This window comes from Pleurodeles waltl, chromosome 3_1, assembly GCF_031143425.1.
Source record: "Pleurodeles waltl isolate 20211129_DDA chromosome 3_1, aPleWal1.hap1.20221129, whole genome shotgun sequence".
NCBI classification, from domain to species: Eukaryota; Metazoa; Chordata; class Amphibia; order Caudata; family Salamandridae; genus Pleurodeles; species Pleurodeles waltl.
Window position 1 is genome coordinate 1,484,986,198 of NC_090440.1, and position 27,277 is coordinate 1,485,013,474.

The window sequence follows — 27,277 nt, forward strand, 5'->3', positions numbered from 1 at the left end:
ACTGGGGTCCTGGCTAGCAGGAGCCCAGTGAGACAGGCAAAGCACACTGACATTTAGGTTTTTATCTATGAGCCCTGGGGTACTAGCTAGAAGGATCCCAATGACACAGTAAAAACACACTGACACACACTCACAAACAGGCCAAAAGTGGGGGTAACCATGCTAGAAAGAGGCTACTTTCCTACTGAGGGCACCCTTGCACTAGCAAAGGTGCCCCCACGCTGTCCAGGGTCAATTCCCCGGACCTGTGAGTGTGGGGATACCATTACATGCATGCACTTCATAAAGGTCAATACCTATATGTAGCTTCACAATGGTAACTCCGAATACTGCCATCTGAAGTGTCTAAGATCATGGAATTGTCTCCCATTCCAAATCTGGTATTGGGGGGCCAATCTCATGCATCCTGGGGGCTCCGCCATAGATCCCCAGTACTGCCAAACCAGCTCTCTGAGGCTTGCACTGCAGCTACACCTGCTGCCACCTCACAGACAGGTTTCTGCCCTCCTGCTGTCTGAGCAACTCAGTCCTAGGAAGGCAGAACAATCCATTTCCTTTGGGAGGGAGGTGTTACACTATCTCCCTTTCGAAATAGGTGTTACAGGCGTGGGAGGGGTGGCCTTCCAGAGCCTCTGGAAATGCTTTCCAGGGCACAGATGGTGCCCTCCGTGAATAAGGTGTGCTATTGGTGAATGTTGGTGTGGTGTCTGCAGGTGTGTCAGGTGTAGTGTCTGTGCAGGGAGTGGATGTTGTTGTGTCTACAGGTGGGTGTTGTCTGTGAGCATGCTGATAGTGGGACTTGTGGTGCTTGTGTTTGTCACTGCCAACCGTGTCTGTTGAGGTGGATACATGCCTATGTGAATGTGTGCTCTGGATGGGTGTGGGGAGAGGGGTTTGGGATTGGGAAGAGGTAGGTGGAGGGGGATGATAAACAAATGGACATTGGCTGCCGTCAGTGAGAAGGCCAGAGCTTGAAAGGATCTCTAGAGGCCAGCCACGGTACCGTGAATGCCTTCCAGGAATACATTGCTCTGTTGGACTTGAGCTGCCAGTCCCTGGATGGGATTCACGATGGTGGACTGACCCACGGAGATGGACCTCAGGAGGTCAATAGCCTTCTCACTGAGGGAAGCAGGGCTGACTGGGGCAGGGGCAGCAGTGCCTGCAGCGAAGGAGATGCCCACCCTCCTAGGTGAGCGGTCAAGGGCAACATGGTAGTGAGCTACAGGTACGGCGGTGCTAGTAAGGGGAGTGGTGGATAATAATGGTGCTGGGGTGGTCCCAGATGGGTCTACCACTGCCAGGGAGTGTCCACTGAAGAAGCATTCCAATGATGAGGTGTTGGATCTAGTCTCCCTCAAGGTACTCCCCTCCCCCTACATTCCTCTGGGTCCCATGGTGTCAGTGGTGCTACCTTCCTGGGTCCAGTGGGATGCTACTTCCCCACTCGCCTGTGACCCTGCTCCTTCACCAGACAATGCTGATGCACACAAAGAGAGAGAGGGAGGGAGGGAGAGAGAGAGATAGGGGCAAAGTGGTTAAGTTACACCTTCCATTGACACAGCTAAACATGTACATCTTTCACAATACATATCATGGCTAGACAATCTCATTTATAAAGACATATTACCTACATCATGGCATAACATGTCCCTACTACTCACACCTGTCTGCCAACACTCACAGCTACAGCAATACCTAAGTAGGAATGCACTACAAGACTTATCCCCATGATGCCCAATGGTCTCTTAAGCTGGCACAGAATGCCCTGGATGCACTAGCAATACTACACCTAAATACACATCTTACCTCTCCATTCCCCTATCACCCATTGTATGTGCAGCTGACACAACAAAACACTACCGGCCTCTACTCTGCCAACACCTGATTAGTCCATGTCCTCTGTAATATGCCCATTACTGTGAAGACAGCTCCACTCACTGAGTACACACCACCTACTTGTCCTTACAGATGCCTGGCCACTCAGTATAGTGATGCCATTATGGAGGACAACTCAGATTTAGCCACTACCAGTCAGACACCCAAACACTTTACATCAGATGAGTACTCTGTGAATGTGTGGTTTATCCATGTGAGTAGTCTGACCCTATCACAGAGCCGGAGCTGCTAACACAAAACGCATATGTCACTACTCAGCATAATGCTAAATGCATCTACATTGGGCCATGTACCACATCTTAAACATACAAACACATCCACTGAGTGCAGTGTCCCAGCAAATGTACCACTTAAACAGACATACCACACCATGGACCACTTCCCATGCCAACACACATGCTGTTACACAAATTGGACTACACTATGACAACTCCACTGTCACACACACTATATAACAATTGGCTGATCATGTCACTTAGCCCAGATGACAAACATCGCAGGAGGAAAATATTTGCATGCATCAGGCACACATGGACAAACACCACTGCCAGTACACCTAAGACACATCCCATTACCACTTAAGCAGCCTGAGGAGACTGATTGAAACATTTCCGTCACATCAACATGCCATGTGTCATGCAATACCCAAACAACTACTAATTTGCCACAACCTAATAGCCAAGCCAAGCTATAAGAGTCACAGGCCATCTGAAGTACCCCCAACTATTCATGTCGACATGATGTAGGCAGTCAGTCAGCAACGAAGCAGAGGTCAAGCTAGGGGGTTGTAATACATGCCATATACACACCATGGTGACTCATCAGGTATCTCCCAGGGCACTTACTACCACCAGTCCCAAACCCATAATTTGGTAGGCCACATCCCCACAAGTATTGCCATAGGAATGCAACCTCTGTGCAATCAGACGTGATCAAATTGACTTCAGTATTCCAGGTTGCCTACTTACACATTCCCTGCAGTCAGCAGATCACCTATGTGTGCCTAGTCAGTTCTCAGGCCTGTGCTCCTGTCCCATGAAGGCCAGTTCTGTCTGTCCATACCAGAAACAGTACATGATTTACATTGTCCCAGTCATAAAAGGAGAGTCACTCAGTTGCATATACAGATAGCCTATACAGATGGGAGTGGACTGACACCTCAGAGTCACTAATGCAGATGGATGGAGCTGTTCATATATAATGCTAAGGGTGCTACTGACACTCACATCCCTGGTATGGCCAGGATGGAATCACATATGTGCCCACGTCATCATTGCATCTCCACATTACATATTTGGAGAGGTATGGGACAGGAATATGTAAATCCACTCACAGTAAAGCATGGGGACACATTTACGAAATGTGCTCTGCCAGGGCACCTAGTGGCAATTTCCAAATGTTGATGCACATGTAGCATTGACTACAATGACACTTTGCCAGCATTGAGGCACTCAATCCCATTTAAGGCCATCCAAGTCCCATGATATAGTCAGTAATACCCCCTTGTGGCTGCTGTGCTGCCTTAAAACATCCATCCACCTCATTTGAGGCCACCGTCAAAATGCGAGCCACTGGAGGGTCAGGGTCCAACGGGCATCCCTCCCTCATTGGGAGGACATCTCCTGCTGGGCCTCCGCGGTCTTCCAAGCCCAGCATCTGGGCATGCCAGATCCCATTCTTTTGATGGGCGTTGACATGCATGGGTGACACAGACAGAAGGAGAAAGTCATGTACACTGGCACCATAGCAAGAGCAGTGGACTATTAACTGCAGACTCATCAAATGCCCACACATGCCCACCTCATGGTTCACACACCTAAAATCCATGCCTCTGCATGCATGTGCTCCCTGACCGGTACACATACACCATTCACCCTCACACACACCCCTATCACACATGGCTATTGAATTGGGCTCACCTGCTCCTCTGGTGCCCAATACAGCTGTCGACATAGGGGTAGGATCCCTTCTACCAGATTTTCCAGCTCTTCTTGGGTGAATCAGGGGTCCTATCACCTACAGGATGAGGCATGATGGCTCCAAGACAGTACACAGCAGCTCAGCACATTGAGGGCTTGCTTGCTAGAGTGTCAGGAGTCAAGAGATCGAGATGGCAGGAAATGGCCACCACGTACAGCACCCTCACTACCAGCGGCAATACCCATTGGGCCCAGCCCCTTATTGGCAGCAATGCTACCCAATGAGAAGTTGCACAGTGGTTGCGACAGCCCTATGTGCTGGCAGAATTAGGTCACTTCCACCTATCCAGTGCTACAGGACAGACGGCTGCCATTTTAAGCACATGGCGTGCCTTGATGCAGCAAAATAAGTGAACAATACATTTTCTGCAGAATGCGAAGTAGGCCTCAGTTGTGACATCATTGGTAGGCACATACATGTGACATACATGACACAGTGACCTTATGTGGCTGGTTGTCTAATGACCACCATGTCCAGATGCACGTCACCTGACTGGCGCTGTCACCATATAGGTATATGGCATGATTACATACATGCTCAGTGAAGATGTATGTCAGAAACTATTTATCAGGGCCAGAAATATTTGTCAATGGTGGCGTCCGTGCCGCTTTAGCAAGCCAAATACAGTATGTGTCAGCAGTGTGCCACATGTGTACAAAGTGAAATGTAGTCAGTGTCTAGAAGTCAGGCTGTCTAGAGGTCGCTGTAGGCAGAGCAAGCAAGGCTGAACTTGAAGACATGCAAAGCTCTTGCAATACCATTGTAGTCACACAGTACTCACACACATGAAAGACAATACTCATTGATACCAAAAAAAAAGGTATAGCCTGCCGTTGCAAGGCATGTGTGTGCAGTTTCACTGCCAGTTCGACTTGGCACATAAAATTACTTGCCAAGCCTAAAACGCCCCTTTTTCTACATATAAGTCACCCCTAAGGTAGGCCCTAGGTAACCCATAGGGCAGGGTGCTGTGTAGACAAAAGGCAGGACATGTATCTGTGTAGTTTACATGTTCTGGTCATGTAAAACTCCTAAATTCATTTTACCCTGCTGTGAGGCCTGCTCCTTTCATAGGCAAACATTAGGGCTACCCTCATGTACTCTTTGAGTGGTAGCTCCTGATCTGAAAGGAATAACAAGGTCATATTTAGGCCCTCATTAAAACCCTGGTGGTCGGTGTTAAAGTGGTGTAATACCGCCAACAGGCCAGCAGTAAAAAAAATGGGATCATGACCATGGCGGAAACTACCAACACAGACAGCCACTTTAACACTCCGACCGCCACGGCAGTGGCAACAAACACGGCGGCGGTAACCGCCAACAGACAGGCGGAAGACAATGTACCGCCCACACTATTACGAGGCACCATTCCGCCAGCTTTTCAGGGACAGTACCAACGCCATCAAATGCACGGCGGAAACAGTACACAGAAGGGAAACCACTCACCTCTCGACACCCAAGGAAGAACTAGGATGCCATGGAGCCTGAATTTCAGATTCTACCCATGTTGGTGTATCTACTAATACACCACGAAGTAGAAAGAAGGTGGCAGTGGCCATCTATGATGGTGAGTACTGCACCTAGCACACAGGGGAGGGGAGGAGGGAAAAGAGAGTGACACACACGCAGCACGCAGCATCCCCACCCCCCACCAACAACAACATACACACACATATACAAAACATTACAGATACACCCCGTCACCCCCTGGAAGAATGCAAGGACAAAACAAAATGAGTTTAACTAGTGTTATATTGGAACAATCAGATAGATCAAGAGAAAAGCAAATAATCAGTATACACAAATATCTACATCAAGTACACAAGTCCGTACACTGTCCCATGAAATGTCCGTTGACCAGTGGTCCCAAAAAGCAATGGCGAAGCCCACACATGACACCTGCCTCAAAACAGAGAGAACACTGCAGGAGTATCAGGTCGAAAAAAAAAAACACACCTCAGGGGGAAGGGGAGGGGGGCACCTTAGCTGGATGATGGTACAATGATACTGCTCCTCGAGGAGGCTCCATGCTCACTGCTTGGTCCTGGGGAGTGCAAAGCCACAGTCTCCCAGGTGGGTGCTTTGAACACTGCTTGGTCCTGGGGAATGCAAAGCCACAGTCTCTCAAGTTTCTCAAGTGGGTGCTTTGCCCACTGCTTGGTCCTGGGGAGTGCAAAGCCACAGTCTCTCAAGTCTCTCAAGTCTCTCAAGTCTCTCAAGTGGGTGCTTTGCCCACTGCTAGGTCCTGGGGAGTGCAAAGCCACAGTCTCTCAAGTCTCTCAAGTGTGTGCTTTGCCCACATGCTCAGGAGTGGGCTTTGTGCCCAGAGTGCTTCATCCTACCAAGGATTGGGGGAGTGGATGCATTTCTCCACTGGTTTGGAGGGGCCTTTGTGCCCAGAGTGCTTCATCCTGCCAAAGATTGGGGGAGTGGATGCATTTCTCCACTGGTTCTGGTGGGGGCTTTGTGACCAGAGTGCTTCATCCTGCCAAGGATTGGGGGAGTGGGTGAATTTCTCCACTGGTTCTGGAGGGGCCTTTGTGCCCAGTGATGGTGCACCTGGGGTGTGGCAGTTGACATCCTCTCACCTGGGTGTCTTAGCCACGCGATGTACCTGGAACAGGTAGCATAATACTCCATGGAGGCAGAGCCACACTCCATCCTTAGGCTGCCAATTGCTGGCCCGTGACAGTGCTGGAGGTGGTGTCTCAAGTGGAGTGTCCAGGGTCCAGGACATCACCTGCAGACTCGGACGGCTGCCCACTGGGGATGGTGCTGACGTCCGACAGAGTGGTATCGGCTGTCCACGTGGCGGTGCTGATGGTGGTGCAGGTGGCATTGGCTGCGGCGGAGATGCTGCCAGTGCTGGCCGTGGTGCAAGTGTCTGTTGAGGTAGATGGAGACACCATACTGTCTCCAGCAGCCTCAGATGGCTGATTCTTGGGGAGGATGCTGCAGCCTGACGTTGTGGTAGCGGCGGTGCAGGTGACGGATCAGGTGGCGGTGCAAGTGGCGGTCGGAGCGGCGGTGGTGACTGTGGTGCAGGTGGCTGCCATCCCTGATGATATGGTGGTCACCAGACCCTCACCATGAGACATCGTGCCCTGAGATGACTTGCCATTTGGCTTGTGGCCCTTCCTCACCTTGGCAGTCGCTGCAGGGACCTTGGCACTGTCCTCTCTGTGTTTGGGGAGGCCTTGCTGGGTGGGTGGTGTGACTTTCCCCTGCTGGAAGCCAGCCCCTTTTTGACCTTTGCAGGTGGCGGAATAGGGTGATCCTTCAGATCTGTTGGTGGCACACTGGCAACTCTGACGGGTGCCCCCTTCAATTGTACCAGACTAGCAGGGACCACAGAGGATGCAGATTTGGTGGCTGAGGTGCTGGGATGGGATCTAAACATCCTGGCCCTAGGGGAAGGACAGGGGGGAGGTTTAGGGAAGAGGATAATGTTAGCTAGGAAAAGTTTTTTAGACACACTGGGACAGGAAGATGGAGGGGTTGAGGGAGTGGAGGAAGGGGTATTGGTTGTAGGAGGTGTACGTCTGCTGAGTTTGAGTGAAGGTGCATGGGCTGGAGGCTGTTGTGAGGGGGATGGCTGTTGAGTGGGTGTGTGCCTGCATTTGTGTACTTTGGGAGGAGGGCTCACAGACACACTGGGAGAGGACACAGGGGACGTGTGAATGGCAGTAGGGGTGGTGATTGCACATGAGAGGTGTGTAGTGATAGGCGTGCTGGTGATAGAGACAGTGGCTGATGATGTAGTGCATGCAGGTGTGAGTGGAGATGAGACTGGGAGGGAGGTGGAGGATGTGGAGGAGGGGACACAGTGGAGGAAGTGGATGTTGATATGTGTGCATGGGTATGGTGCTTGTGTGAGTGCATGTGGGATGTGTGGTGCTTCTGTTTGCCTGAGCCACGTTTGTGTTTTGATGTGTGTACATGCTGGTCTGATAGTGTGCTTGGAGTAGGCTGAGGTAGAGGGGATAGGGTCTGGGTAGTGGAAGTTGGAGGGGGGAGGCTGGACAGAAGGACAATGGCTGCAATCAGTGCTGAGGCCAGAGCCTGAAATGCTCTCTGTTGGGCCCCCAAGCCAGAATGAATGCCCTCCAGGTATGCATTTGTTTGCTGCAAATGCCTCTCGACACCCTGGATGGCATTCAGAATGGTTGACTGCCCAACAGTGAGGGATCTCAGGAGGTCAATAGCCTCCTCACTGAGGGCAGCAGGGCTGACTGGGGCAGGGCCTGAGGTGCCCGGGGCGAAGGAGATGCCCGCCCTCCTGGGTGAGTGGGCACGGGAAACTCGCTGAGGGGCTGCTGGGAGGGCGGTGCTGGTAGGGGGGTGGCGACTGTACCTGTTGTTGGGGTGGGCACAGAGGTGTCCACCACCGCCAGGGAGCATCCATCAGAGGAGGAGTCGCTGTCGCTGGTATCCCCTCCTGTACCCGTCGTGGAGCTCCCCTCACCCTCCGTCCCACTGGTGCCTTCACTCTCTGTGGATTCACCCTCCTGGGCCATGTAGGATGCAGCTCCATCCATTGCGTCTGCTCCTCCGCCAGATGATGATAATGCACACAAGGACAGGGTGACAAAACAAGAAGGAGGGAAGACAGAGAACACAAATGGTCAATGGCAGCAGCACCACTACTGTTGGCGGACACAACACACAGGGAGCAGTCCTATGCACTAGGCCATGCAATACCAGTAAGTAGCAAAGTCACCAGGCCATGGAGTACAATGCCTAACGCCATTAGCTGCACACCTGAAACCCACAGGAGCCTGCCCAGTAGTAGATGCACACTAACACTATTGGGGTTGGAGTGCCTCAGAGCCTGCCCAACAAGGGACCTACACTGCCATGTTCGCCCTGGCCTAGCGGCACCCACAGCCCACAGCCCCCACCCAGATACGTCCTAAAGCACGCAGAGGCAGCTTTATGACACTGTACTCACCCCCTTGTGATTACTGTGATGCCCTCAAGTGCCCATCCAACTCCGGATAGGCCACCGCCAGGATGCGGAACATCAGGGGGGTCATGGTGTGACGGGCACCACTTCCACGTTGGGAGGCCAGCCCCAGCTGGTCATCTGCTGTATCCTTGCTCCAGCGGCGCAGGTCCTCCCATCTCTTGCGGCAGTGGGTGCTCTGTCTATGATAGACCCCCAGGGTCCGTACTTCCTTGGTGATGGCACACCTAATACTCTTCTTCTGGTGGGCGCTGACCTAGAGGAAAGGCACAGGAGTAAAGGACATTACTCACCCGTCCGGACCGTCAGACTCATTGCCCACCAGTTCCCAACCATGCCCTGATGCACATACACTGACCATCCTCACATGCAGTCCTCAGCTGCCCCAACGTGTATGTTCCATCCACACCACTTAAACAGGCATTGCCCACGCATCATGCACACAGTGAACTCACCTGTTTGTCTGGAGGACCGTAGAGTAGCGTGTACTGGGGAGGTCCCCATCCACCAGTTTGTCCAACTTCTCCGCGGTGAAGGCAGATGCCCTTTCCCCAGACACTCAAGCCACTGTCGCTTCCAGACACAGGTCACAGCAGCACTTGCAGTGTAGGTCCTCTCCTGTTGAAGGTCAGGTATCAAGTGAGTGAAGAGATAGAAAATGGAGGTCATATCTGCGGCAGTAGGCATAGGGCCTAATGATAACCAATGCTGATTTACGTGGGGGTCTTTAACCGCTTACCGCGACGCAGCACAACGCCAGCACAGTTACTTCATTCCCCCTTGTCCCTCCTCACAAGTCAGGTAGCTGCCATTTCAGGGGGGCACATGCCATGGCACCTAACTGCGCCACAGCACATTTTGGCACATATATGGACTAACTACGCCACACACTGATTTACTAACATAACTGCAGGCACACTTGTGCACCCTATGTGGTAAATGACCCTCTGCTCACCGTTCTCCTCCATAGGCCACAACCGCTGGGGTAGATGATGAGATGGCAGCATCCTCCGGTGTACAGACCCCTGGTGGACCTGTCGATGATGGAAGACAGACACACTATAATCACCTACAGACTTGATTGTGCCACAATTGGAGCCAGACCTGAGGTCATCTATCCACCATCCCACAGGAATCCCCCCTCTAGTGCAGGTCCTGTCAGTGCTCCATTTCCTGGGAAGTGGCTCCTTTCAAACAACAGTGGCCATGGCATCAGGGATGTCCCAGCCTATGTTTCCTAACGTGTTGACCAGAGTGTTGTCTGCCCTGCTGAAATTCATGCGCAGCTACATCGTGTTTCCCCAGGTGGAGGATTTGCCCACAGTGAAGGCTGACTTTTATGCCCTGGGACATATCCCCAACATCATTGGTGCCATTGATCGTACACATGTGGCATTTGTTCCCCCCCGCAGAAATTAACAAGTGTATAGAAATAGAAAAAGCTACCATTCGATGAATGTGCAGATGGTGTGTTTGGCGGACCAGTACATCTCTCATGTGAATGCCAAGTATCCTGGCTCTGTGCCTGACGCCTACATTTTGAGGAATAGCAGTATCCCTTATGTCATGGGCCAACTCCAGAGGCACCGGGTGTGGCTAATAGGTGAGGCAAAGGTCCCCACACAGTATGAGTAGATATCTGTGTATGGGGTTGTCCCTAAGGGTTAGTGTGTGTCTAACAGATATCCCTCGACATTTGCAGGTGACTCTGGTTACCCCAACCTCTCATGGCTACTGCCCCCAGTAGGGAATGGCAGGACAAGGGCAGAGGACTGCTCCAATGAGGCACATGGGTGAACTAGGCGTATTAGTAAGAGGACGTTCGGCCTCCTAAAGGCCAGTTTCCAGTGCCTCCATCCAACAGGTGGCTCCCTATACTACTCACCGAAGAAGGTGTGCCAGATAATCGTGGCATGCTGCATGTTGCACAACCTGGCATTGCAATGCCAGGTGCGTTTCCTGCAGTCGGATGACCATGGTGATTGTCTTTTGGCAGCGGTGGAGCCTGTGGACAGTGAGGAAGAGGAGGCATGGGAAGAAGATATTGACAACTGAATAAACATCATCATGCAGTACTTCTAGTGACACACAGGTAAGAGACTGTAACTCCTACTCACATTTCAGAATACTGTAGGACATTGTATCAGTCAGCCTCTTAACCTCGGTCTATGGACACTGCCAGTTCACTTTGGATTTCCATTTTTCAGGTCTGGGATCTGGGTACCCCATTTTGCCTTCTGCTATATGTACTGCTGCCCAAAAACCGTCATACATTGGTATGAGTAAATTGACATTTACATTGCTATTTGTTACTAATGTTGTCATTATACATTTTTGAAAGATCAGACTGACTCCAGATTGGGTTGTGCTTAAAGGGTGTTTATTTAGGGGCTAATGAGTATTGGGGTATGGGGTGATGGTGGAGAAATGTCCATGGTAGAGTCCAATCTCTTGGAATCACAGGTGCATTGTCCAATGGGGCATAGGAAGGGGAGTAATGGCAGTTCAGTTTGGACAGGGTGACATAGTGAGACAGAAGGGTGACAATCAGGAGAGTCTTATTTCCAGGTGGGGGTCTTGGCAATGTTCTCTGTCTTCTGCCTGGATCGCAGGGACTGTTTGCGGGGTGGTTCTCCTTCTGCAAGGGGGTGGGGTGCTGGTGGCCTGTTGGCCCTGTGGTGGGGCCTCCTGTCCACTAGCGCCAGCAGAGGTGGAGGGCTTTTCCTCGATTTGGCTAGTATCAGGGGCCCTTTGTTGTGCCACTGCCTCCCTCATGGTCTTGCCTATGTCAGCCAGCAACACTGCTATGGTGAACAGAATGGTGTATATGTTGGTGAGGTCCTCCCTGATCCCCATGTATTGTCCCTCCTGCAGCCACTGGGTCTCCTGAAACTTGGCCAGTACCGTGCCCATTGGCTCCTGGAAATGGTGGTATGCTCCCATGATGTTGGAGAGTGCCTCATGGAGGGTCGGTTCCCTGGGCCTGTCCTCCCCCTGTCGCACAGCAGTCCTCAGAGCTTCCCTGTTGTCCTGTTCCTCTGTTCACTGAACCGTGTGCCCACTGACCCCAGGTCCCTGATTGACCCGGGTTAGTGGGGTTGCCTGGGGTCCCTGTAGTGGTGGACACACTGCTGATTGTCGTGTCCTGGGGGCAGTGGCATGGGCCCGCTGGGTGGGTGCTGTGGTGGCGTTTCCTGAGGGGGAGCTTCTGTGGTGGTTTGAGACTGTGGCAGGGTCACCGACTCTCCAGATTCCCTGATGGGCCCGGCTGGTCATCTTGATCCAGGCTTGCAGAGCTGCTGTCATCACTGTGGGCCTCTTCTGTGGGTGGACTGGATATGGCTGGAAACTCCTGTCCAATGACGTTGGGCAGGGGTCCTGTTGGGATGTAAATGCATTGTTATTTTATCTGTGTGAGCCATCTTGTGCAATCAGTGTGTTTCCCTGTATTAATGCGCTTGCACTATCCCCTTGGCCCTTGTGTGAGTGGTGATTTTGTGGCCTAGGTGAGTCTCTCTATTGGACATGCTTTGGTAATGGATGTCCATGCGTGTCTGTGATGGGTGTCCATGCATTGTTGTTGCATGCAGGGCTTGGTTGCGGGAGTGGTGGGTTGTGATGGTGGGGTGTGTGGGAGGCGGTGGAGTCATGGGAGTGAGGGTGAGGGTGTCAGTATGTGATGGCATGCAGATGGGGTTGGGGGGATATAGTAGTAAAGATTTGCCTTACCAGAGTCCAGTCCTCCGGCTACTCCTGCGAGGCCCTCAGGATGCATTATTGCCAAGACTTGCTCCTCCCCTGTTGTTAGTTGTGGGGGAGGAGGTAGGGGTCCACTGCCAGTCCTCTGTACGGCTACCTGGTGTCTTAATACCACGGAACGTACTTTCCCCCGTAGGTTATTCCACCTCTTCCTGATGTCATCCCTTGTTCTTGGATGCTGTCCCACGGAGTTGACCCTGTCCACAATTCTCCGCCATAGCTCCATATTCCTGGCAATGGAGGTCTGCTGCACATGTGATCCAAAAAGCTGTGGCTCTACCCGGATGATTTCCTCCACCATGAACCTGTGCTCCTCCTCAGAAAACCCGGGGTGTCTTTGAGGTACCATGATGTGGTGTGAGTGATGTGTGAGGTGATGGGTGATGTGATGTGTGGGGTGATGTGTTGGGGTGTGTTGTGTGAGGTACGTGGATGGTATATGTGTGATGGTGTTCTGTGCCTCTGGATGATGGTGTGGTCTTTGCTTTTCTCTCTCTCTGCTTCTTCAAAATTGTTGCATGTAAGTGGTTGTGGGTAATGTGTGTGTGTGTGTTATAGTAGTGTGAGTGTGTGGGTGTGGTGTGTATGTGTGTCAGGTGTGTGTAGTTTGAATTGTCTCATGTGGTTGTTTTTGTAAATGTGTGTGTATTTGAGCGCGTTGTGTGTACCACCAATGGTTTGCCGTGGTTGAAAGACCGCCGTGTTGATTCGTGGGTCGTGATACTGTGGGTGTATTCCTGTTGGTGTGACAGTGTGGGTTTTGTTATTGCCAGTTTATCACTGACCTTTGGTGTGGCAGACCTGTGTGGGTGTCTTGATATGGCGGATTTCTTAGTGTAGGTCATAATACCCGTAGCGGATATCCGCCACGGTCACGGTATGTTGGCGGCCGTCGGCACGACGGTAAGCGGGATTTAATGCCAGGGTTGTAATGAGGGCCTTAGTATGGCCAGAATGGTAATACAAAATCCTGCTGACTGGTGAAGTTGGATTTAATATTACTATTTTAGAAATGCCACTTTTAGAAAGTGAGCATTTTTCTGCACTTAAATCCTTCTGTGCCTTACAGTTCACGTCTGGCTGGGTTAGTTGACAGTTCCCTTGTGCATTCACTCAGATACACCTCAAACACAGGATGGTCAGGCACACATGCATACATCTGCATATTGAATGGGTCTTCCTGGGCTAGGAGAGTGGAGGGCCTGACACTTACATGTCAAAGACAGTAGCCTGGCCTCACACAATGGACTGCCACACCCCCCACTGGGACCCTGGCAGACAGGATAGAACTGAAAGGGGACCATGTGCACTTCTAAGCCACTCTTTGAAGTCTCCCCCACTTCAAAGGCAAATTTGGGTATTTAAACAGGGTCTCTAACCCTACCAACTCAGAAACTTCTGGACAAGATACCACTGGAGAAGAAACCCTGAATCAGAACCTGCAACCTGCCAAGAAGAACCGCCTGGCTGCCCGAAGGACTCACCTGGACTGCTTTTTCTGAGAAGGACTGCTGCCTTGCTGTTGCCCTGCTGCCTTGCTGCTCTCTGGCTGGGCTGAGAAGTGATCTCCAAGGGCTCAGATAGAGCTTGCCTCCTGTTCCCTGAAGCCTCAGGACCAAAAAGACTTCATTCCTGCAAGAACTCCTTGAGCGGCGAAAATAGATGCACAGCCTACAAGAAATGTAGAGTTGCGACCGGAAATTCGATGCACGGCCCACTGGATCGACGCAAAGCTGAGCCAGAATGGCGCAGCCTGACTTCCTGAGAGGAACTGACGTAGCGCCTGCTGTGCAGTAGAAATTTCCACGCATCGCCCACCGGATAGACGCAGCCCCTGTGACTTCGCCCTGCAAGCGCCGGATTTCAATGCATCATCCCCGGGGCGTCCAAAAACCCCGCAACCCGAACCGGATCCAAATCCATGCACCGGAAATCAACAGAAAGCCTTCCCTGCGTAAAAAATAAATGACACATCACTGTCTGAGGCCTGAGAAATCAACGCACACAAAAGGAGTGAATGACAAAGTGTGAGACTTAGCAGGTGGTGGAGCTTCAGCCTAATTAAACCCTGCGCCATTATTAGCCTCGTTCTGCCTCAATAGCTACTAAAGTGTCCAGCCAGTATTGGACTAGCCACTCAGGGAAGAGCTTGTGCAAAAACTTAATCTAATCCTTTTTGGAATAAGGACTCCTCAACCTTTGCAGTTGAAAGGGAAAAATCAGATCTTCCCTCTGTGGGAAAACTCCAGCAGAAGAGTCTGACTTCTAATATGTGCCCCAATGGTCGGTTTGTGGAAGTTATGCAAGGGGAAAGTACGGTGAGGTCTGTGGGGAATAGGGTACAGTTGGACTCCGCGTTTTGGGTGTCCACCTCACAGAAGGATGTCCCAAAGTCTGGTGAGATCATCTCCAGTCAACTTACGTCTGGCTTCTCTCCCCATCTGTTAGCTCTTATTCCACCTCTATCAGTGCCAGTACTGGAGGCAATGACTCCCTCCCAACCAACTCATAGAGTGGGCTTATCACAGCAAAAAGTCCCACAGGTGCGAGACAATGATTTTACCCTACCAGACCTGGATTTAGAATCATGTAAGGGATAAGGTACTCACACTAAGGGGGAGTTCTTGTAGTAGATAGGGGTTCTCCCCCCTCAGATTTTCAACTCTTCAGTAGTACTCCATCAAATCATCCTTCATTGATTTCAAACTTGGTTTCTCCAGACCTGGCAGTAGTAGAATACATTTTTGTCAATCTGCTGATCAAGAAATAAAAATGTCAAATACCTTATGGTATATGGAAAGACTGTTAGCTTTAATTTTACTGTTATTAGAAAAATTAATTGGGGGATCTGATTGTATCTTCGATACGGTGACGGCGATATTAAAAGAACTGGCTAACAATAAGAAGGATATATTTTGGGGCCTATGGAAACCTTTTGATTTGGAAGGATCACCACTGATGGGTCGAAAGATCCATCGCGAAGAAATCTTTTGTCAAAAAGATTTCGGCTCCCAGGCAGGAGAACCTTACAATCAGAAATGCTCCAAAGAAGCTCCCCGTATAGATAACCAAGTCAATCTTATTCGGTTTGTCCTCAATAACTCTTCTACTGAAAAGAATCGGAGCGAAAACCCTCAAGCAACCGAGCATGCTGTTCAGTAGGTCTTGTTTCTGATTTTTAAATCTCGTCCCAAACAGGTGCCATGTATAGGTGATTTAAAGCAAGTAAAATCTGGAAAGAGGGAAATATCATGAAAAGGAAAGAAAAAATCTCATTGTAGATTATCAAAGAAAGGTCTAAGGAAGTTTTGGAAAAATCTGGGATAATTTACCGAACACTGAGGGCCCAGAGCAGATTCCCTCTTTAGCACAGGCTGCTGTTGATCCTAAAAAAACTCCAGTAAAGCCACTTGTTGAGAGAACTCCTGCAGTAAATGAAGATGATTATAGGCTGCAAGCATCTTTTACGCCTTCTTCTCTAAACCCTATGGCTGATCCTTTTCTAGATTCTGGTACTAGGAAACCTCAATTGGCACCAAAAGAGACAAAGGCGGCAGAGTGTTATATGGACTCCTGTAGGTTGGATTTCATCCCACTTTTTGATGAAGATCTAATTTTAAATAGATCTTCTCTACTCAAATGTTTTTCTGAAATAATGAATTTAAGATTAATTGAAGGTATGGATAACAGACTGGTTTCCTTACTGCCTATAGGGACTGGTTTTATATCTACCATAATCTTTCACTCTAAATTCACAGCAAATATGATATTAAATAATTCAGAATATTTGCAATGTAGGGGGATTGATGTTATCTCACTTATAGAAAATGAGGGGAGGCAGATTTCCGTTGCTACAACTGGTGGTTTTAATGCAATGAGCAAAGGTCAGTCCTGCCCATAGGTCCCAACTCACAGTAAAGGGCCCCTGTTAGATAATAAAGGGCTGAAAGTCGATCTCTTGCAATATAGCTGGATTACAGAACAGCCAGGGGAAGCTCCAACCTTTGGCATCTTCAAATGCAGATGTAATATGTCTCCAGGAGATATGGAGGTTAGGGGGTATAGTCTTTCATGATTTCTTTATCTTGGAGTGTGAAGCAAAGCCCTGAAAAAGGGGAAATAAAAAGGTAGGGGTGGCATGTTAGTTGTCTAACAAGCTTAAATGGAGGTATGGGTACTATAAAGATCCCAGTGATCTGTTTCTGGCAGTAACTTTGCTTAACTCTGGAAACAAACAAGGAACTTTACCCCTTTTGCTGATAAATGTATATATTCCCCCCAAGAGCATCTATGATGAGCTCCTGGGTAAGGTTTTTTCTTATATCAGAAATGTTGCTGGAAAAGATTAACCCCCATATGGTAGTAGATTTAAATTGTAAGCTATCTAATTCTGCCTCAGATCAATCTCTGAATGCTAAAATAGAGGAAGCCTTGTGAATCCCTCCCGCCATCTTCCCCCTGAATATAAGAGCAAATAAGAGACGGAGAGCTCTGCTTACTCAGTTAGAAAAGAACTGACAATATTATTGTTAATGGGCGGTTACCCTCTGATTCTCCAGCAGCTTTAACTCACAGAGCAACTCGGGGAGGTCCATCTTGGACTACGTGATAGTAAGTTGCTCCTCGTTTTATCTTTTGGGTGATCTAAAGGTGGCAGATTCCCTGCTTAGTGACCATAGCCTGCTAGGTAAGTAAGGGGTTGGAAGTCAAATTAAAAGCCACGCTTGGCATTTTAGGTAATTGGGTGGGAATTAAATTGAAAGTTATAATAAGTTTATGAACCAGATAGTAAACAAAGTTAAACAGAAAAACTCATTGAATCGCCCTAAGGTGACCCCTTCTTCCACTTCTTCCTCTTCTTCCCCTGAATAGGTAAATAAATACACTTGTTAGGGAACAATATTTGGCTTTTGATATTGATAGGAAAGTGAAGGTGCAGGTATCAAAGAAGAGAAGGGAGCGAGTGAAAGCCAATTTAAAGAGAGAAGCATAGGATAAACTATGGATTAAATTGAGGGAGGCTGCAGTCAAAGGCAAGTCCCAGACTTTTTGTACGTTATTTATAGATGGCTGTGGTAAAAGAGCTGGGTCTTTCCATTTATTCATAGGGGAATCGAAATGGGTCTCCTTTATTAAGGGTCTTTATGTGGTGATTAAGGGGGAGACTTAACAATTTGTGGCAAAGAAGGACCTGTCCCTCTATGACTCCCCGACTGAAGTAGACATCACAACTACAATTCTAGGAATGCGTGCCTCGGTTGCAATGGGGCCTGACGAGATCCCCATCTCTATCCTAAAACAAAATCCACTACTCTGGAGTAAAATTCTCTACCCGTTTTTTTAAAAAAATGTTACAAATCCACCAAGATTCCCCCATCCTGGACAGGAAGTATCTTAATCCCTCTCTTCAAGAGGGGTGACCCTAATTCACCAGAAACTATTATTAGATCACCCTTCTAGATGCAGTGAGTACAGTTTTTGTCAAATGTGTATTAGCCCAAATCAATGAATGGGTGGAAGAAAATAAAATTCTCCCTATGGAACAAACTGGGTTCAGGAGTAGACATGGAACCCTTGATAATATAACTGCCCTTCAGGCTTTAACAGAAAAATATGTGGTAGTAAGGGGTGGGGTCCTCTATGCAGTGTTTATTGATGCCAAAATTTGATATGCTGGACCCCCTTTTAAATTTAGTGATTGCTCTGCATTCGGATACCTGGTGTAGGGTGCTTAAGGGTGGGGTAAGGGGCCTGTCACACATTATTCCCACTCTTAATGGTCTCAAACAAAGCTGTCTACTTGCCCTGCTTCTCTTTCCTCTTTACATTCATGACCTTCCGGACTACCTGACTCAAAGTAAGGGTGTTGCCCCTTTACTTGGAGGAAAGGCTGTTGTTAGTCTACTTTATGCAGACGACATTGTAATTTTTGATCTAACCCCTATAGGGTTTAATTGTCATCTGCAGGCATTACAACAATTTGCAGACACACATTTCACAAGTAAAACAATGTGCTTCATGGGAGAAAGAAGCCATTTGATAGAAATTATGCATGGTTCTTGCGTCCCCACAAACTAGAAAATGTTAATTCATATGTTTTCCTGGGGAAGACAGTGGGTGGGAACCTAGGTGAGAAGGCCCATATAGGACAAAATATATCCAAAAGCTCTTTCTCAGGCAAAATGTTTAGATACAGTATATAAAGCCACAGGGAGAAGGCACTTTTCACTCTTGCTAGAGGTCTATCACGATAAAATTCCTGCCTCCCTGTTGTATGGTACATAACTAATTGATGTTTCTAAATGGGGCTCTTTAAATGCAATAAAGGGTCATGTTCATAGAAGCTTAATCTCTGTGCATTCAGCCTCTTCCGTAGCAGCTATACAGTTGGAATTTGGCTTGAAAAGTGCCTCTGTTCACGGCCTCACAGGGGTAGTGCGTTGAGCCACATATCTTGTAAACTGTGATGATGACTCATTAAAACCTTGTATAAAGAATGAATTCTTAGGCAGTTTAGAAGATAAGTCAGTAATTTGAAGGAACTTTATGGCAGCCACAGAGATGTAGCATTTGGACCCCATAGAAGTTTTCTCGCTATGAACACAGCAATTAAAGTCTCAAAAAAGCCACATGGGATTTAAGTTTCCATTTGGACAGAGAAGCATGTTCTAAGAAATGTTTCAGTCAATTTGCGACTGAGTTTTACTTTGTAAATAAAATGTAATCTTACGCCTATTGGAATTTGCCTCACAGCCTGAAATGCTTTGGCTCCTTCTAAGAAAGGGCTTACTCCTAATAAACCCCTTGTTATCTAAATGGTGGGACAAATCGACAATCTGTAATTGGTGCCAAATGGGCATTCAGGATCCTAATTATGTCCTTTTCATATGTCCCGCTCTATTACCCCACCAGCAGAAGTGGTTGAGTCATATCTGTTTGCAATTATTAATTTATTCCGCTTCAATGCTCTTTAATGCACTGTATACACCGCCAAATGAAATGTTCTGTTTTAGAATTTTTACCTTTTAATTTTTTTTATTTTATATTAATGATGTCTGATTTAACATTTAAGTTATGGTATAGTCACTTTTAGTTATTTTATTCTAGTAATCAAATAACTCTTGTGATGCTATCAAGATATGACAATTATTTTTGTGTATGTGCAGTACTCTTTATTTTTTGGAGAAAATTGATTTGATGTTTTGTTCTTTTGTTATGTGGACCTCATTGAAGTTCCACCGCATAAATAAATAAACCATTGAAATTTAAAATAAAATTGAGAGGGGACAGCAGCACCCTGACAGAGTAACACCTCCATTAACAACAGTGTACTGAGAACTACCCCTAGGATGGAGAAACACTGTGAGAGACAGCTGCTTTTAGAGAGGCGTTTAACAGAAAGGGCATAGTATACTAAGAAATGGCAGTACAGAAAAGTAGAAGCCTGAACAGTATCTTCAGGTTTTCAAGAAGGGATAGCACCTTAAGCTATATTATAGGAGAGGTCAGTGGCACACAGAGCAGTACCCTAAGCAGGAAGCCTGAGCAGTATCCTGAGAAGGGCTTCACAGAAAGTCTGTGTCAACATCTCAGAGGGATAGTAGTGCATTAAGGGTATTATCAGCTTCAGAGAGCTACACTCTTAGAGAAAGCTGCACTGAGAGAGATGATCATCAAGGATGGGTCTGCATCTCAAGTGAGGGCAGCACACTGAGAAGAAAAACAGAACAGTATTTTGAGGAAGGCATATTGACAGGAGAGGAGTTTAAAAGGCAGTAAAGACAGGGTGGTACCGAAGAGAGGGCAATATTATAAAGAGGCATTAACATTTTGAGAAGGTAGTCTGAACTGTATACCCTGATAGGGATTATACAGGAAAGGGGCAGTACCTGAGAACAAACACCAGAGTGAGAGGGCAGTAACACCCTTAGAGAGCAGTACTAGAAATGCAAACAATTTCTGAGAGAGGTGTCACTAAGAAGAGATAAGGGAGAAATCTGCACTCCAGGAGAGATTTCTCTTGGAGGGGAAGGCACCCAAAGATACAGCAGCACCATAAATATATAACGAAAGAAAGCAAGTTGCAAAGGATTTCCCAGTGAGTGCTCATCACTCATGAAAGACAGCACCATAGGAGGATTTCTTCAAGTGGAGCAGTACCTGGGAGGCATAGGGCAGAGCTCAAAGAAATAGCAGCACCCCAAGAGTAAGTGTGTTTTAGGTATGGATGGCCAGGAATATATAGGTGAACCACCGCCTATGGAGAAGAAACTCCCTGGGAGATAATAGCACCCTCGGAATGACAGGAAAGCACCTTGAAAGAAGAGAATGCTAACCCGATGTGGAGCTGGATGTAGAAGCTACAGTGTCTGCAATATCCCTTTTCAGAGGACAATGCAGTAAGAGACAGCTGCGTCATGAATGTGACAGGAAAGGACATTCTGAAAACAACAGAGCAGCAGCCCCTGTGGAGGAAATCAAGAGAAAGAGAAAAGGGCCATATTGAGAGGGGTACACCCTAACAGAAAGTGTGAGTAGCATAGTGAGGACAGAGGAGCCGGTAAGTACACTGAGGAGAGGGGGGGACCAGCATATCTTGTTAACATAATAGCACCAGCGTACGAGAGGAGTGGCCATTGGGGCCGACAACATCTTGAGGAGAAATTGCTACCAATACTTTACAATATAGATATGGGTCACTGGAAAAGTTATGTTGGATGCCCTAAGTCTAATGTTTTAAGGGTAGGTGGATTAAAGAAGGATTGTTATAGCATTGTGTAAAACATGCCTGTAGATCAATACTGTGTTACATGGATTCTCACAAATTACTGTACACATTGAATAAACCCCTGTGGTTGAAGATTATCACTTTGATATTTATTTTTCGACCTTTCCAAGGAGTTGTGTGAACAATAATTTTATAGGTATTAGTAATTTTGCTGACTCTTTTCCTGATGGCTTCCTTGTGTTAAAACGTATGCTTGTTATAGTAGGAATTATTTGGTTTTGGTGATAAGCTTATGATAAAGGTTTTGAAACTGGGAAAACGTAATCAATTTCCAATGGCATAGGTTTCATCTATTAATTAAAAAAAATTAAAATCAGGTCCATAGACCAGACATGGTTGTGAGAATCATATGTCGAAGTCAATAGGCTGTTAGGGTGGATTCTTATTAAACTGTGTTAAAGCCTTTATACAGGATGTTCATTACACAGAATCTCTGAGTTACTGTAATAGATAGGATTTTGGTGTTGGTTATTTCCTCAAGCAAGCCCTTGAAGATTTGCACTGGACTAATCCTTGTAAGACCATTTTAGGAGGGCAAAGTATGTGGCGTTTTCTGCCATGCCCTTACCAGCATTTGGAAGTTCATGAGAGAGTGTTACAGGACCACTGAAGATTAAATAGGTAACTGAAGAATGATTCAGCAGTAAAAGAGTGGATACATCATCATATAAGCGATGTTGATAGCACTGGCCTCATTGCTTAGTCTGTTAACTCCACCCCATTCCTTGGTGTATCAGGCTCCCAAAGTTCAAGACTAGATGTGCGCCTGTGCACAAGTTATAGTTACTTGAGATAACCATAACTATAACTGCTGAATTTCTATATATGTAAGCACCAAAATACGCACCACACTCAGCCTTTGCCTGTGTGCTGCAGGGATCGGATCGGTCATGGGGCATGGCCTGCAGCTGCACCCTGAAGCCAACCTCCATAAGCACACAACCCCATACCAAGGACAGCCTTGAGAAAGTAAAGGGGCAGGGTTCATAACACCTCTAGCCTTGCTGCTACGGTATACCTAGGACCCTGCCAGGGCAAAAATGTATGCCATGAAATTGTGGCAGAGTCATGAATCTGCTGCAAAAATTAAAAAGAAGGCATAGAGGTATAGGGATATTTGAAAAAAAGGAGGGCCCGTGGGCCCTCCTCCTCTGACTATTTTGAGCCCCAGGGACCAGCATCTCCCTGGGGCTTCATTTGAAAAAGGAGGGGAGCAGTGTGGACCGCCCTCCTGGGGCTTAAATATGCCCTGGGGACCACCACCTCCCTTGGCCTAAATTGGCAATAATGCAGAGGGTTTGCGTGGTTCCCCCGGCCCACAGGACCACTATCTCTTTGGGGTGAAAATACATAATTAAAACTGGGAGGGAGCACCCCTTCTCAGGCTGATTTTGGCCCTGGGGACCCCATCCCCAGGGCTCACCACTAGAACCTGGGTACCCTAGCCCCACCCAGGGCACCCATTGTGCTTTGATGGGTATCAGAGGGTCCATGCCCCTACTCCCTCAATACAGCCCTGTGTGGCCATTGTTCTGCCACTGCTCTTCCCACCTTCCCTGCACAGTTAGCTTGCTGGCCCATCCAGCTCCTCCCTACCCTCTGTTGTCCGAGTCCATGCACCAGCCCCCTTCCTCCTGCCTTGCATTGTCTGATGTGGAGCCATTGCACTCCATTTTGCTTGAGGTCCCTACTTACTCCTACTGCCCTCCGTTGCCCAATTCTATGCCCCATTATTGCCCTCCTGCTTGGCCTATGTGCTCAGCTTGCTGCCTCTACCCTCTGATATCTGTGTGCTTATTATGTTGAGCTGCCACTACTCCTTTCATCTGACTAGCACAGGCAGATGACTGCTGATTGTCCCTGCACCTCCACTCTGCCGGTTCAAGTTCTATGTCCTTATCCCCTCCCTCCTGTCCTCCATAGTCCATTTTGCTGTCACTCCCTCCTCCCCTCCATGATTTGTTGTGCTGCAACTGCTACTCCTGCCTATCCTGCAAAGTATGTTGTGAAGCTCCTTCCCTGCTTCTCTTGCCTGTGTCCAGCCCCTACCCAACCCTTCTGTCCTTCATGGTCCTTTGTGCATGCTTCTGTCCCACCCTCTTACCCAATTTGGCTGTTGTGCTGCCTCTAACCCTCCTGATTACCATGCATGCCCTTCTGTGCTGCCACAACCCCTCCCACCTGCACTGTGTGGTCCATTTGCTGCTCCTGACCACCTACCACCTTCCCTTCATTGTCTGTGTGCCATTATAGACGCACTGTTGCCCACCATAGTGTTTTATACTTCCAGTGTCCATTCCGTCTGCCCTCCATGGTCAACTTGCTGCTCTATCACTGCCCATTTGCCCCCTGTCTTCCTTTTTCCATGTGCAGGCCTCGATCCCCTCACTCCTGTTTTGTCTAGTTCATTGTGGGCCCCTGTGCCTTCCCTTCTGCCCTTCATGGTCTGTTATGCTGCAACTGTCCTTCCTGTCTGCCCTGTGTGGTCAGCTTGCTGCCCTTGCCTCTTTCCCTTCTGCTCTCTATTGTCCATATGCATGACCTTGTCCTCTCCATATTGCTTTCCATAGTCCGATGTGCTGAACTGCCATCCCACTTGCTTGGTGTGGTTTATTGTGCTTCTGCAACCTCGATGTCTGCCCTGCATGGTCAGTTTGGTGCCCCTGCCATCGCCCTCCTACCCTCAGTTGACCTAGTCCATGTCCCTTCCCCATTCCTGCTGCACTCAGTGATCCAATGTAACATATTTGCCAACATTTTGAGCTTACTAAGAGGGAGATTTTGAAAAAAAGGAGGAACTGTTTTCCCCACTGACTTCTATTGAAAAAGAGGGCTTGAAACCATTGGGAGTCTCCTGCCTGAAACGGGTCCGTTGGCATGTATGGTTGTATTGTACGGCCACTGCCTCTTCCTTCTACCCTCAATGATCTATTATATTGCCACAGGATCTCCTGCGTGCCCTACATGGTTGGTTTGTTGCCCCTGCCTTCCTTACCCCTTCCCTCCATGGTCCCTTACGCTGCCTCTGCCCCTCCCACCTGCCTAAAAAGGTAAACTTTTTTCTGCACACTCCTTCCTGCCCTCAATTATCTAACATTTTGCCCCTGGCAGCTACCCCGACAACGTTTTACAATGAACACATAAATTGCTAACATTCTATATTTATTTAAAAAGTGTGGCACACATAATGTCATCTTGATGTAATCAAAACAGTAATACCTAAAGCATTTCCTTTAGTAATTATAAAAAAGGAGAGGTTCTTATTATCATAGATATTATGGTAGTGCTCTAAAAAACGAAAATGAGATCAAATTGTCTGAGTTCTCAAATAGCGACAAGGCACTTTAAAATTATTTGTTAGCTTGATTTTTTTATATCCAGTTGATCAATTGATAATATGTTGGACTTAAAATAGATAATGTGGTGTTATGCCCAGAGCTGCAGATTTTGCAACTGGGAACGAGGTTTGAGTTTCAGCATCAGCTTGACATCCTGTGATTCTGGGCAAATCACTTATTCTTCCCATGCCTAAATCCCAAAAGTAATGTATTCTTGCGTAATGTAGCTGATGCTTATGTAAGGCACTCCAATACTTTCTAGTCAAGTCTGTGCTATATAAAACTGCAAAAAAAAAAAAAAAGGGTTTTGCACACTTCTGTACATTGGTGATTGGATGATTAAATCCAAACTTAAATTTAATGACGGGAAGTCGGAAGTCATGGTCCTAGGCAATGGCCCCCCTGCTTCTCCTCTCTCATAATTTTCAGATACTTTTAACAACCCTCCCCCTCCCAAAACACATGTTAAGAGTCTTGGCGTGTGGCTCGATTCTCGGCTTACCATGGATTTTCAAGCCAACAAAGTCTCCTCCACTTGTTTTGGTCTCCTACGAGCTTTCAGGAAGATTCTTATTCTTCTACCTTCCACTGCCAGAAGAATTCTCATTCAAACCTTAAATCTTTCCCAGCTTGACTAAGGGAATTTTCTGTTTCTTAGCTCCCCGCTTTACATAACAAAGAAGCTGCAGAGAGTGCAAAATGCAGCTGCCAGGCTTCTTATCCAATTACCAAAATATTCTTCTGCTAAACCGGCTATCTCGACTCTCCAATGGCTCCCTATCAAGGAGTGGATCCACTTTAAATCACTTTGCATTGTTCACAGGGCCCTACATGGTAGGGGTCCAATTTTCTTAAGAAAACAGATTTTCCTATATACTCCATCTAGGAGCCTACCGTCTTCCTCTCTTCGGAATGTTCATATTTTCCGGTCCAAGAGAGCATGGGGTGGGAACTCCTTCTCTAGTAAGGCCGCCCGTTTCTGGAATGCTCTTCCCTTGGAGCTCCGAAATGAATCCTCAGAGCGATTCTTCAGAAAAAAACTTAAAACCATTCTTTACTGTGTCTAACTCACTCCTTTTCTGTCTGTACGTAATCTCTGCTGTTGTTAACGCTGGGATGCCCTTGGGTAACTATGCGCTCTACAAATTCATAAAACTAAACTAAACTAATCGGGCTATATTTGGGCTACATTTGAGTGATGTTTGTGCTACATTTGGATGCCACCAATGTTCAGGCACTAATATTTGGACCCTCCTAAGTATCTATGTCTCACTAAAGGCTAAAGACACCTCAATACTATATACAGAGAAGTCCATGGTATTGAGGATTTCCTCCTCAGCTTGGTAGATAGGACCTATCTTGAGCTGTAGGTTGTTCAAGCTTGAACCTTAAAAGGACAATCCCCAGTTGGTTTCCTTACCTCTGAACACAGATATCAGTAATATGGCGAACCGTCAACGGTTAGCAATTGCAGTAAATATGAGACCATCCATTACTGCACATTAAGGGGCATAATTATACTCTGTTTGCGCCGAATGTGCATCAACATTTTTTACGCACATTCGCCACAAACCGTGCACCATATTTAAACTTTGACTCCCGCGGACGTCAAAATTCCTCTGTGTGAGTCATTTTTTTGATGCGGGAAACTGCCTTGCGTTAATGACATGCAAGGTAGGCGCTCCCGCCCAAAAATTACTTTAAGGCCTGTCTGCCTTATTTATACTCCCTTGTCATTTTGACGCACAGGAGAGGGCGGGCCTCAAAAAATGGTGCACAGCCTGATGTGCGCTGTTTTATAGCGCCTGGGTCAGAGCAGGCGTTAAGGGACCTGTGGGATCACTTCCATGGTCTCTGACCATGGAAGGAGTCCAGAGGTGCCCTTACCTGCCCCCATGCCCCCAGGGACACCCCCTGCCACCCTCGCCCACCCCTGGAGGACACCAATGGAGGACACCCATGGATGGTGCAGGTAAGATGAGGTAAGTATTTTTTAAAAAAAATTAAAGTGGCATAGGGGGGGGCTAGTTAGGGCCCCACTACATGCAACTGTGCTCAATGACACTGCCCAGGGGAGCAAGTCATTTCTATGGGGGTTGTACGTCAAAAAATGGCGCAAGTCCGGTTTGAGGCATGATTTTTGCCTCAAACCTGACTTGCACCATTTTTTGACGCACAACCCCCATTTTCCCCTACGCCGGCGCTGCCTGATTTGAGTCATTTTTTTTTACTCTGACCAGTCCGCCGGCTAACGTCATTCCTTAAATAAGGCACCCGCATGGTGCGTAGAAATGGCATTAGCCGGCGGTAACATTTTTGACGCAAAGCAGTGCCGGCGCTGGTTTGCGTCAAAAAGTATAAATATGAGCCTTATTGGCACACGGTCTAACAGCCCAGGGGGGTCCAGCTACATTTGTTGTTGAAGCTCATACATAGTACAGAACAGAATTATTTTCTATTCTTGTGTTACCTTTCCAACAGCAGATGTGAACACACACCTGAAAATATACCGGCACAATTGTAGGAAAGTACCATCTTGCCTGGCAT